Below are 11,866 nucleotides of genomic sequence, written 5' to 3'. Positions count from 1 at the left end.
CTCTCTTTCACTTTAGCCTCTAAGTAACTCTAATAAAGTGACGTGTTTTGGTGCTGCCATTGGAGTTGTAGTAGTGCCATTGACACCGTGACGCGTTTTGGAACTTTTGGTTACCTATTGTGGCTATTGGTTTTAAATTTTTTATAGGTATAAATACACATTTGGTACCCAAACTTTTTCGGAAAGTTCAGTTTGGTACCCGAACTTTAGGAATGTTCAATTTGGTACCCCAATTTTCTAAAGAGATTCAATTTTATCCTCTCCGTTAAGTTGGAGTTAACACCGTGTCCGTACAGGACACGTGTCAAGCCATGAAATTTTTATTTTTAAAATTTTTTTTTTCAAAAAAATTAATTTTTTTTCAAAAAATTAGAAACTGCCACGTGTCAGTTTATCATCGTGCCACGTGGCAGCTTACAATCATGACACATGACAGTTGAATAGCTGTTTTCAATTTAGTACCCCAATTTAAATTTTTGGTTCAATTTAGTACCCCAATTTTTTAAAATCATCCAATTTCGTCACCTTCCATTTGAGACCAAATTAGTAAATAAGCTTAATTACAACCTATATATACATGTTACAATAACTTTTTCTAATATATACATCAAATCATTTCACCTAAATACTTAAATTATTTTCTTTTTTACATTTTAACCTTTGTAATTTTTTATACATGAAATTTTTTACACTTGTAAAAAATAAAATAATTTGAATATTTAGGTGTAGTGATTTGATGTATAAATTCAAAACAATTATTTTAACATGTTTATATAAGTTATAATTAAGCTTATTTACTAATTTGGTCTCAAATAGGAAAGGACGAAATTGAATCATTTTTAAAAATTTGGGTACTAAATTAAACCAAAAATTTAAATTAGGGTACTAAATTGGAAATAACTATTATACTGCCACATGTCATGATCGTAAGCTGCCACGTGGCACGATGATAAACTGACACGTGGCAGTTTTTAAATTTTTTGAAAAAAAAAATTAATTTTTTTGAAAAAAAAATTTTAAAAAAAATAAAAATTTCATGGCTTGACACGTGTCCTGTACGGACACGGTATTAACTCCAACTTAACGGAGATGACCAAATTGAATCTCTTTAGAAAATTGGGGTACCAAATTGAACATTCCTAAAATTCGGGTACCAAACTGAACTTTCCGAAAAAGTTTGGGTACCAAATGTGTATTTATACCTTTTTTATATGACTTTTAGTTTTTATTATTTGAAATATATATTTTGTATGCTTAATGTGAGACCAAAAAAAGTAAATTAATAATTACAAATTAAAGAATAGAAATTGGAGCGGGAAAGTAAGTATATGAAGTTAATGAGTGAAGATATGGACAAGGAAGCAACGTGTAGCTCAATTGGTTAGAGTTTTCTGCTGGGTTTGGAAGGTTCTTAATGTAATTGGTGTTTTTTATTTTATAGATTTTAGTTAATGTTATATGTGTGTCTTGTGCCTGTTTGTGATGTTTATTGTGTCTATATATGTTTTGATAAGAAAAAATGTGATAACTTGTTTGGTGAGGAGCGTGTATTTAGAATTGGGAGACAGTGGGATTGAACCTTGGTTAGAGCAAAACTATAAAATTTTCTTTTAGCTTTAGAAGCATTTTTAGATAGGCGAACAAATCAAGGTAGGTTCAATGAATTTGGATACAAACAGGTGTTTACTTGAGTTTAATTAGACATTAACGGCTGAATTAATTAATTAATTTTATTATAATTTCACTTTTATTATTAGATGGAAATTAAAAAGAGAATAAGTGGGTAGAAACTAATTTTTAATTAGTTTAATTTTAGTTGTTTATAATTAACCGAACTAAAAAAATAAAATGAGAAGAGAATTAGGTTAATTGACGGCTAAAAATGGTTAAGGTAGAGGAAGCATAGGTTCAATAACTTTTCTGAGCATAGAGAAGCTTCATAGGAAGATTGCTAGAGAAAAAAAGGGTCGCCAAGAATTTTTCTTAGTGTTGGAGTTCTAGGTAAGGGAGCTAACCTTGGTTATTCTTGTGTTTCTAAATGGTTGTTTCAAGCTTGTGTTGATAGCTCATATGGGTGTGCTCATGGTGGTGGATAAATTCTTCTTCTGAATGGTGTTGTTGGTGATTTAAGAACCCAATCAAGAATACATTTTGTGATACATACTCAAAGCTACTATATTGCACACTTTTAATCGATTAAAAATAGACAATCGATTGATTTGATTAAATAGATACAGTACTATGTAAATCAACAGACTAAATCACAAAAGCAGTTAACTGAAAAACTGGAAAAACTACAGAAATGCAAATTTGTGTTTTAAACCAAAAACATAATGAAAGATTGATTCAAATGAGTAATATAAATATAAGCAAAGCTTTAAATCATGCCAGAAAACTCAAGAATGGCAAAAAGATGGTTCAATCCAAATTTCTTTAAGCTTTAAAGTGCAAAACAAGTGAGAAGAGTTAGAGACAAGCTCAAAACACAAGAGTTTTATATTGGTTCACTCAAATCTGAGCTACAAATAGTTTGTCAAGGCAACTTGAGCATGATTTTGCACTTTCAAAATATGCAAAACTACAACCTATGACTTTTGAATCACACAAGAATCACTACAAGGATAAAACTACCCTTACAGACCTGGAAAACCACCAGGAATAACCCAAAAACTTGAGAAAGATCAAACCTGAGTAGTGGCACAACCTAGCCTACCAAACCTCTTCCTCCAAAATTTAAAAACCAAGTAAAAAGCTCCAAGAATGATTCAAGATCAATCTTCAATAACTACGCTTCTGTATGATCACAAAATAGAGAGTATTTCACTTATTTCAGAATGTTTTCACGCTCAAAATGGTAAGTCTTACGTCTCTCTCTCTCTCTCTCTCTCTCTCTCTCTCTCAAAACAGAACTTATAGTCAAACTATTATGAAATTCAACAAGTTGATTTTCCAATCAATCAGTTGATTTCACTTAACTTAAGTGAAATAAGTCGATTACAAAATAAATCAACTGATTGAATACGTAACAATTAAAACTAGTGCAACAAACCTTTTAATTTGTTAAAAAGTCATTCAACAGATTAAAAGACACAATTTAACCTGTTGAAAAACAATTCAACATATTAAAAGACACAAGTAAGACCCTATACATCTATACAATGCGAAATGGTCTACAATATGGACTTCAATCTTAATGCTTGGTTTCTTCATGAGTAATCTAGATATAACACACACACACACACACACACGAGGCTTGATCAATGCGTGAAACACCCAACCTTCACATCTTCATCGATTTAACCATGGTTCCAACATGTTCCAATGAAATGGCTTCATTTATCTTCATCAAATCTAAAAGCACCAAATCACCAAGACCATTTGTGCTAACAAGATGGGATTGGTGGATGGGTAGATATTGGTGTTAATGCACGATATTACTCTCGTGAGCTTATGTCCAAATCAGTGAAGCTATTCATGAGGAACCCAAAAGCTTAACTGATCCAGCTAGGATGCTAGAAAGAGCACACTCAAGTATGAAAGCTAAAGGTTCCTCTACCGCATGCATCATTGCTCTTACTGATTAGGTTAACTTCTCCTTTATGCTCCTCTGTTTGGAATAGTATAGCAGCTTCTGTGCCATAACTTTGACATGTATTACTGTAGTGCTGAATTTAAATTCCTTAGTTATTGCTTCCTTTTTCGTTGATATTTTTAGTATCTTTCTCTACTATCCAATGTTCTTCCGATGATTAATTTAACCCTTTCAACTTATTTTCTTCATCACAACATTCATTTATGGAAAACCCATATAGAGTCCTGGTAAACGATTCCACAATATATTGGCCTTCTAAAATAATTTTCATTCTTCTTGTAACTTTTTGTGGAGAAGTTTCAAAGTAGTAATTAACTTTGTTGCTTTAATTGTTAAGAAAGTTAGAAAACAATCAGCTATCAGGAACAATTTCAATGCAACTCATTGCACTTTCCCAGAATGGTTCACTTGAATCCTAGTATGTTTTGTTTCATAATTCAGTTTTGGATAATGGTCTGTTTCTCTGTTTTGACTTCGTTCCCCACGAGTTACTCATTAATCTCATTTTTTTTACAACAATATGTGGAATGGCTTATTATGTTGGTTTACCATTGGTGAGAAAATTCCCCTAACATGTTCACTTTAAATTGTAAGTGTAGTGTTGGTGGAATCCAAATCTTTACAAAAATGGGTTTAGAAATATTGCGCATTTCTATTAGTCATCGTACATAATTTATGGATTTTGTAGGTAACTTTAAAATTTGAATACAATGTCACACTTGTATAAATTATAATGACTCATTTTTCTTGCTGCCTGATATGTTAACCCCTTGAGGTGGCAATCATTGTATGCTATTGTTTATTATTTTTTCCTCATGATGCTTTTATGGTTTTAATGATGCTCAAAATTATGATCTTGGGCTTTGACGTTCTCTTAGGTATGTTCAGTATTCTGCACAATGGAATGATAGTTTTTGCATCCCTATGCACTCATATGAATTGGAAATTGGTGGTCTGTCTGAGGAAAAGAATAAAGACGTAAAACTTGTTTAGTTTCTCCCTGCTATAGCTAAGAGCGTATGTCGCCACCAGTTTGCGCATGCAAGTAGATTACTTCTCCGTTGTCAACGAAATTCATCACTCAAAAATGCAAGCCATGTTCAAAGAGTTATCTTTCTCTTTGACCAAGCACTTTGAGAAAGAATCGAGGACAAAGGACTAGGAAGAACGACAAATGAAGGGATCAATAGTTTTATCTTTGCTTGAGTAGGTTTAAACTCTAAACTCAGAATTTTTATATTTAGAATATTATGTATTTCCTTTTTATATTTACATTTTAATTTTTAATACTTTATCAAATCATTAATAAAATTAACTTTGGTTAATTTTTGTGTACTTTACAAATTTATATATTTTCTTTATTTTTTATTATAAAATTAATTTCATTAAATTAATAAATTATAAACGTAGGCGGATAATTACAAATAAAGGAATTGTATAATGTTAATGTCCCTTGTGTCTAAAATTGTATAATGTTTAGAATATTTAGAATATTATGTATGTCCCTTATATCTAACCCTTGTTGTTGAATATTGAGAAAAATTGTATAATGTTAATGTCCCTTGTGTCTAAAATACACATAGGTTGAATATATTTATAATATAGAGTAATACAATTATATATGACAATCAAACATAAATATGATAAATAAAAGATATTGTAATAAACAATATCTACCAATATCAAACAATATCTATTTTTCCTAATAAACAATGGACATTATGTTTTCCTAATTAATGTGATATATCTAACACCTACTATAAATCAACTTCACTTGTAACTCGTTGTTGACCACACATAAACTAAAAGAGACCCGGTCTTACTACACAAAAGATGAATCAAAAAATTATAATTGTAGAAAATTCTACACTTTTTGTACCAAAAATTACAACCTAATGCAGTAGATATTACTGAGAAAAAAAATAAAACAAAAACACCCTAATTTCAAACAAATAATAAAAGAAAAATAACTACAAAACCCTAATTTCACAACTAAGAGGAATGAACAATGACGAAGATTGAAGTGAGACAATGTTTGGAAAGAGACATACTAACAGATATAATGGTAAAGACGATTGATAACACTATTGTTGATGCAATCAAATTAATTCTTGTAACATCTCATTTAAATAATAACATAATTAAATGAAATCTTACACCGAATAATATAAAGAGCCAAGTTGCGGAGTATAAAGTCACTCCTTACAATTATCCAAGGTACTTAAAAGGAAATACTAAAGCTCACTACAATACCTACAACCCAAAAGGAGTAAGAGATAGCCAGTATTCGAAATAAAGCCTTAAGGGCAATACAATACACGGGCCTTCGCCCTAAAGAAAAGCCCAAAGAGACATGAAGTCCAGCATGGGTAGACTGTGCAGCAGAACCATCCCTTCTTTGTTGACCTCGAGTACCTCTCGCATCTGCTCCCATCAATAAATTGATGATCATCGCAACAGTAGAAGAACAACATACAAGGCAATCAAACAAGCAAAAGGGTAAGCTAGAGCCAAAAAGATTTTATCATGCAATCAGATATACTTTCCCAGTCCAATATACATACATCATCCAAGCATGTTATGACCTCCCAATCAATACACTAAGACTCGACTCGACTCATCTCGATACATATAATCTGGTCGGATTCAACGGATGCTCGCACTTGTGGTGGATACCTCTGCTCACCCCCAAGCTATGTGTTACAAGTGTTACAAGTGTTACAATGAATCAATTCCCATACACACAAGGTTAACCCTTAATGAGACTAACTGACTCCTTAGAGTGTCAGGATGCAATCCTTACCTTGAATCCTTACCAAATTATATAGATGTGGCACCACCATAGACATCCACTAACATGGGCCATGGAATTACGTCCCGACCACTGAAGCACGACCCTGAAATCCCACCTAGAGATTTCAAGGAATTACGCATTGACCATAGACCAATCATGTTCAATCAATCAAGTAATGTTTATCATACACAATATCTCATGCCAACCTTTACAACCCATTCTCATTCATAACCAAATGTTGAATCCATACCAACTCATCCTTCCCAAACAGTGAATTATATATTTGTATCCATACCAACTATCTCATTTAAATCACATGCCAAGTTCATACCAAACCCATCTTCCACAATCAATGAATCACATCACTCATGCATAATCATTTATCACATGCTTTTAATATAAAAATTAGATTCAAGCCAGTAATAACCATTCAAGATCAGAGAAACAACCAAACTACAACGATCTTGCGATAAACACTGCTTTCACTATAGAGCTCTAATTCAAGATCAGACCGGTCAAGTCAAAAGCTATGTGTTAAGGATTAGCTGTTAAAATATCAGCTCGATCCAACGGTTAACGAAGTAGTAACCTTCATTTTATGAAAAGTGTGCAGTGCTGTCAACAACACAAATTCAGTGACCTTGCGATAAAACTTGCTCTCACTACAGAGCTTCGATGAAAGATCCGACCATTAAAAGTCAAGCATTATGTGTTAAGGATCAACTGTTAAAATTTCAGCTCGATCCAACGGTTAACGTAGTAGAAATCTTCATTTTACGAAAAGTGTGCAGTGTAGAAAAAGAGTAGCGCCACATCAATCAAACATACTTGCACACCATACATTTTTATTCGACCAACAACCTCATTCAAGCATCACAACCATACAACATACCAAAAATCGGCAAAATAAGTTTAAAAAACATAAACCCTAGCTTCCCTTACCTGGAAAGAGCTAGGCAAAATGATCTCAACCCTTAAGCGAATGAGCAAGACAACTCCAAGAGCATATTTAAGAGCTGAAAATCTCAATACAGAGGAAGCACGAGATTATTACGATGAACCCTAACGGCAAGCACGAAGATTAAACTAAAAGAGAAGAGTATGCATCGGAAGTAACTTACGTGAGTGAAAGAAATGGGTTGAACTTAGTTGAACTTGGATGAACCCCAAACCCTAGCAGAGGAACGTTACTGTTATAAGAGAAAGGAGGCTATTTTTCTAAAAGTGAGAAGAATGAAAGTGTTTCAGCTGGTTTAGGGGCTTTGGTTCCTTGTGGGCCAGCCCTAGGCCCAACTTATTTGAGGCAGTCCTTTAAAATAAAAGTAGTAAAGTAAGTGGGCCTTACATTCTGCCCAACAACAAAAATTTTTGTCCTCGAAAATTAATCGATGAGATAGGAAGGAGCTATGTTCTCCTTATCTCCTCTGAGAACCACCACTCAAACACGACTGATATAACGACTCCAACACCTATAGTCACTGGAAACTTTGCCTTTGTGCTGAGCGATATATGTTCAACAATGTAGATTGGTTTAGTCACTACATTTGAAATGACTTCCAACTTGCAACCTTAAAACTTGAATGCTCCTTCATACTTGTCCAACTAACTTGTATCTGATATACTGATTCACCTCCCATATGCTCCCCATTACCTCTTGTAGGTTGTATCAAAGTCTCAGATGACTTTACGTCTCAAACTGAAGCATGTTTGTTATCACTTCCCATCACCTTGTTCACTCCTTTATGCATCACTCCACTGTCTTGATCACTCTTGAGTTCTTGCCTACTGCTCCACCATCAACACTTTTGCCCACTTTTACGTATAACGACACCCATAACATCTTACTTCCTTTGTTGGCTTCATCCAAGGCAACAAAGTTCCCTACCGAGTTATTCCATTTCTAATTTAAAACTCTCAACTGATTCCATCGCCATATCGTTTTGGCATCCTATCCTCAATTTTTTTTTATCCCTTAACTCGTAACCATCATTCCACCAAACCAAAAAACCATAACTTCCATTGACTCCAAATCTCTAGTCTGTTTTGCACCAAGCAACTCTATTATACACCTCAAACTAAGATTGCCCGATTTGGCCTTTTCCCAACCTCTTTGAGAAACTTACTTGTCCTAGTCGAATAACTAGACCAAGGGAGTCTCTTCACATCTCCCCATCTCAACTTAGACACTTACTTCTCCAACAACCCTTACCCTTACCCTGCCAAGCCCAGATCTTGAATTCTCTTCTAGAAATAAACACCTACACTTGCTTCCTTACTTCAAGGTTGGTACCCTAACTTGAAAACATAATTCAACCACCTCTCATTTCCTTGGTCCAACTTCCTTTGTGCAACCCTATACTTCCAACTCGGAATGATCATTGCACACTTTTACCCGATACTCACAAGAACGAAACCTTTGATGTTTCTAAAGAACTGGTCTTCGTAGAAATCTCTAGGCCAGGAGTAAGATAGTTCTTCTCGTGCACCTCTTACGATTTCTAAGCATCATCTGCCACCATCCCGCCGCGCTTCTCTGATCCATACACAAGCTCACTTGTTTGCCTGCTCAAAATAATGATTCTTTCATGTCTGCCATGACAAGGAAGCAATCGTCGTTGAGAAACCTTCCTCGAGACCCCTGTAAAACTTGCAGAACCCTTTAAACTCCTCTTTTGATAGCCTTAGCACTCCATTTTCTCAACCATTTATCTATCCTTTTTAAAACCATATTCCTTATTAGCCACTCCAACCTTAGTCAATACTCTTTTTGAACGGCTTGACATACGACAACTTCTTTTTAAAGATTCACCAAACTTGTAGTCATCCTAGTGATTATACTGAGTTTATACCATTATGTCTCCAACAACTCTTTCACTTGTTCCTCTTACCTCACAATCCTAGCATAAAGCTTCCAATTAGAAACTATCAGCACAAGTTCGACTTCAGACCCAAATACAAAAGGGAACTTTACCACTCTAATGCAAAAATTCTAATATTTACTTCAGAACAAATCTATAACTCTTCTACCACTGAGATTCCTTGTGTCTATTTTTTGCTTACCTTTGTCGTATAACTCTGATTCACATGACATCCTGCCCTCAGCTTTCAGCTTGATTCACACTTGTTACACCACTACTAACATATCTCTTTAAATCAAAGGATACTACTTCGTTGGAGATCACATCTCCTAAGAATGAGATTAAGAGAACAACCAATTCACCCTTGAGATTATGTCCCAACCTTGTAAAGGAAACAATTCAAATCAGCTTTGAATTTAAATACTTTGATCACCGCGAAGGCACCACACACCCGAGCGAGTCTCCACATGGTTGCAATTATAGCAAAACTGTAACATCCCGTCAAGATATTACGAATTTATAAATAAATAAAAGGAATAATTTAAAATACGCGGTAGTTAATAATACCTCGTTTTCCAAAAACGCGGGAAAATTCAAAATTTATTAATTAATCATCAAAAGTTCAAGTCCAAAATCACTAAACACATATTTCATAAAAATCCCGCAATGGTTTACATCATATTTCAAAAATTAACTGAAAATAAACACTAGTCTTTCGCCAGTCTATCCCCTCTCCGCTGCTAAGGATCACCTGAGCCACCTGCATCAACAACATCTGCTCCCGTGTACCGCGTACATGATCATCGCCAAACACACGCAGATAGGGTGAGCTTAACAGATAGAACATATATAATTATACAGTTTCATATACATATACACATATTACTAAGAATACTTAAACATCCCACATTGTTACATCTTTTAATTCTTACCACCTGATCCCAATCAGATTATTCGTGTTCTACATCGTCTAATGATTACTTCAAGGTGACTTGCTGCCATACCTATCGGCCACAACCGATAGAGCACGTGCGGGAAACAATGCTACAGATCATACACCGTAATGCCAGGTAGAGTTCCCATATACAAACATAGTCTGTATCGTCCCAAGACTACCGAACTCGTCAGCCAACAATTGAGGAGGGCAATCTATTTGGACCCATCCGTACTAGCCACAACCAGCACACTCACACCGATAACACTCGCCAACCCGAGCCACAACTCAAGGGTTCCTCATGTTCATCCGCAATCCCGAGCCACAATTCAAGAGATGCTATTCCGAGCCACAACTCAAGGAATACCACGTGCTTAACCCCTATCCCGAGCCACAACTCAAGGGATACGTTCCGAGCCACAACTCAAGGAAAACCAACAACCCCACCTTTAAAGCACTGCTAGACGCCTTGTAGATCACAATTACAAAACCAAAATTCCAAGCTGCAGTAGTACAAATCGCCTGGCGGGGGACATGTGCCGCCAGGCGCTGCCAGCTTCCAGACTGCATGGCGGGTGTCGCGTACCGTCAGGCGCCACGTGCCTCAAAACCACCAAAGATGTCGTCACCGCTTGGCGGAGTCCCTCATACCGCCAGGCGCATCCGTTCCAGTTCTTCTCTATTGTGGTAACTACCGCCTGGCGGAACTATCCCTACCGCCCGGCGCACCAGCTCCAGACCTCTTTGTTCTAACGTTTTTTCGCCTGGCGGAGCCTAGATCGCCGCCAAGCGACATACCAGTAATCGCGTCCTACTGATTTTTCCTCAATTGTGGTTCGGCTCCGTGACAGATTACACTCCAATCTAACTCAATTATTAGTGAACTCTCCCACTTGATCTCTCTCGCTCATAAACAGGTCACATAATACCAATGACCTCAAGACCCATTAGGTTCTCAAATCCAAGTAACACTCACTGTATCGAGCCAAATACAGCTTTACTAATCCAACTAGGCAACTGTTAAATTCACATACCTGCTTTATTTTCATCATCTTATTATTAGCTAAGTCTATATCCAGTTTCCTATCTCTACCAGTCATTGTCTAGTCCGAATATATCACATGCTACCTACATCGGCAAATTTCAATCAGTCATACGATCCCACATTATCTATTAACAGTTTGACTGATATCACAACCAGTTACGCAACACATAATTACAACTCTAATTATGGTCCTTACTGTAACAGAGAGACAATTTTCCTCTCCTTCAATTCTTTGCATTCATACTTCCAACTCCCACCTATCATCTTCATTGCTTATACCCCAAGTACTGCACCCAAGCCTGCTTGTTTCAAGAACCTAATCTACTCCAAGATCTCCGCACCAGCAAACGTCCCTCAGCCATTCAAAAGGCTGTTTCTGCGATGGCGCCTGGTGGCAGGCCTTGGTCCGCCAGGCGGTGCTTACCAATTTCTGGTTTTCTAGAAAGTTTTCTCCCTGCAAAATCTCCCAACCTTTCGAGTTGATCTTACACCTGCCCAATTATTCCAGACTCCACAAGAATTTCCCCTCATTTGGACTAACCTACAGACCTCTCTCAATAGTTACCAATTTCCACATGAATCATTACCAATTTTATCTCACAACATTTAAACCCTAACAATTTCACTCTAATCACATATACAC

This window comes from Vigna unguiculata, chromosome 11 (assembly GCF_037176805.1).
Source record: "Vigna unguiculata cultivar grain cowpea cultivar isolate G323 ecotype 2 chromosome 11, ASM3717680v1, whole genome shotgun sequence".
In the NCBI taxonomy this organism is placed as follows: Eukaryota; Viridiplantae; Streptophyta; class Magnoliopsida; order Fabales; family Fabaceae; genus Vigna; species Vigna unguiculata.
This window is presented reverse-complemented; position numbering follows the sequence as displayed.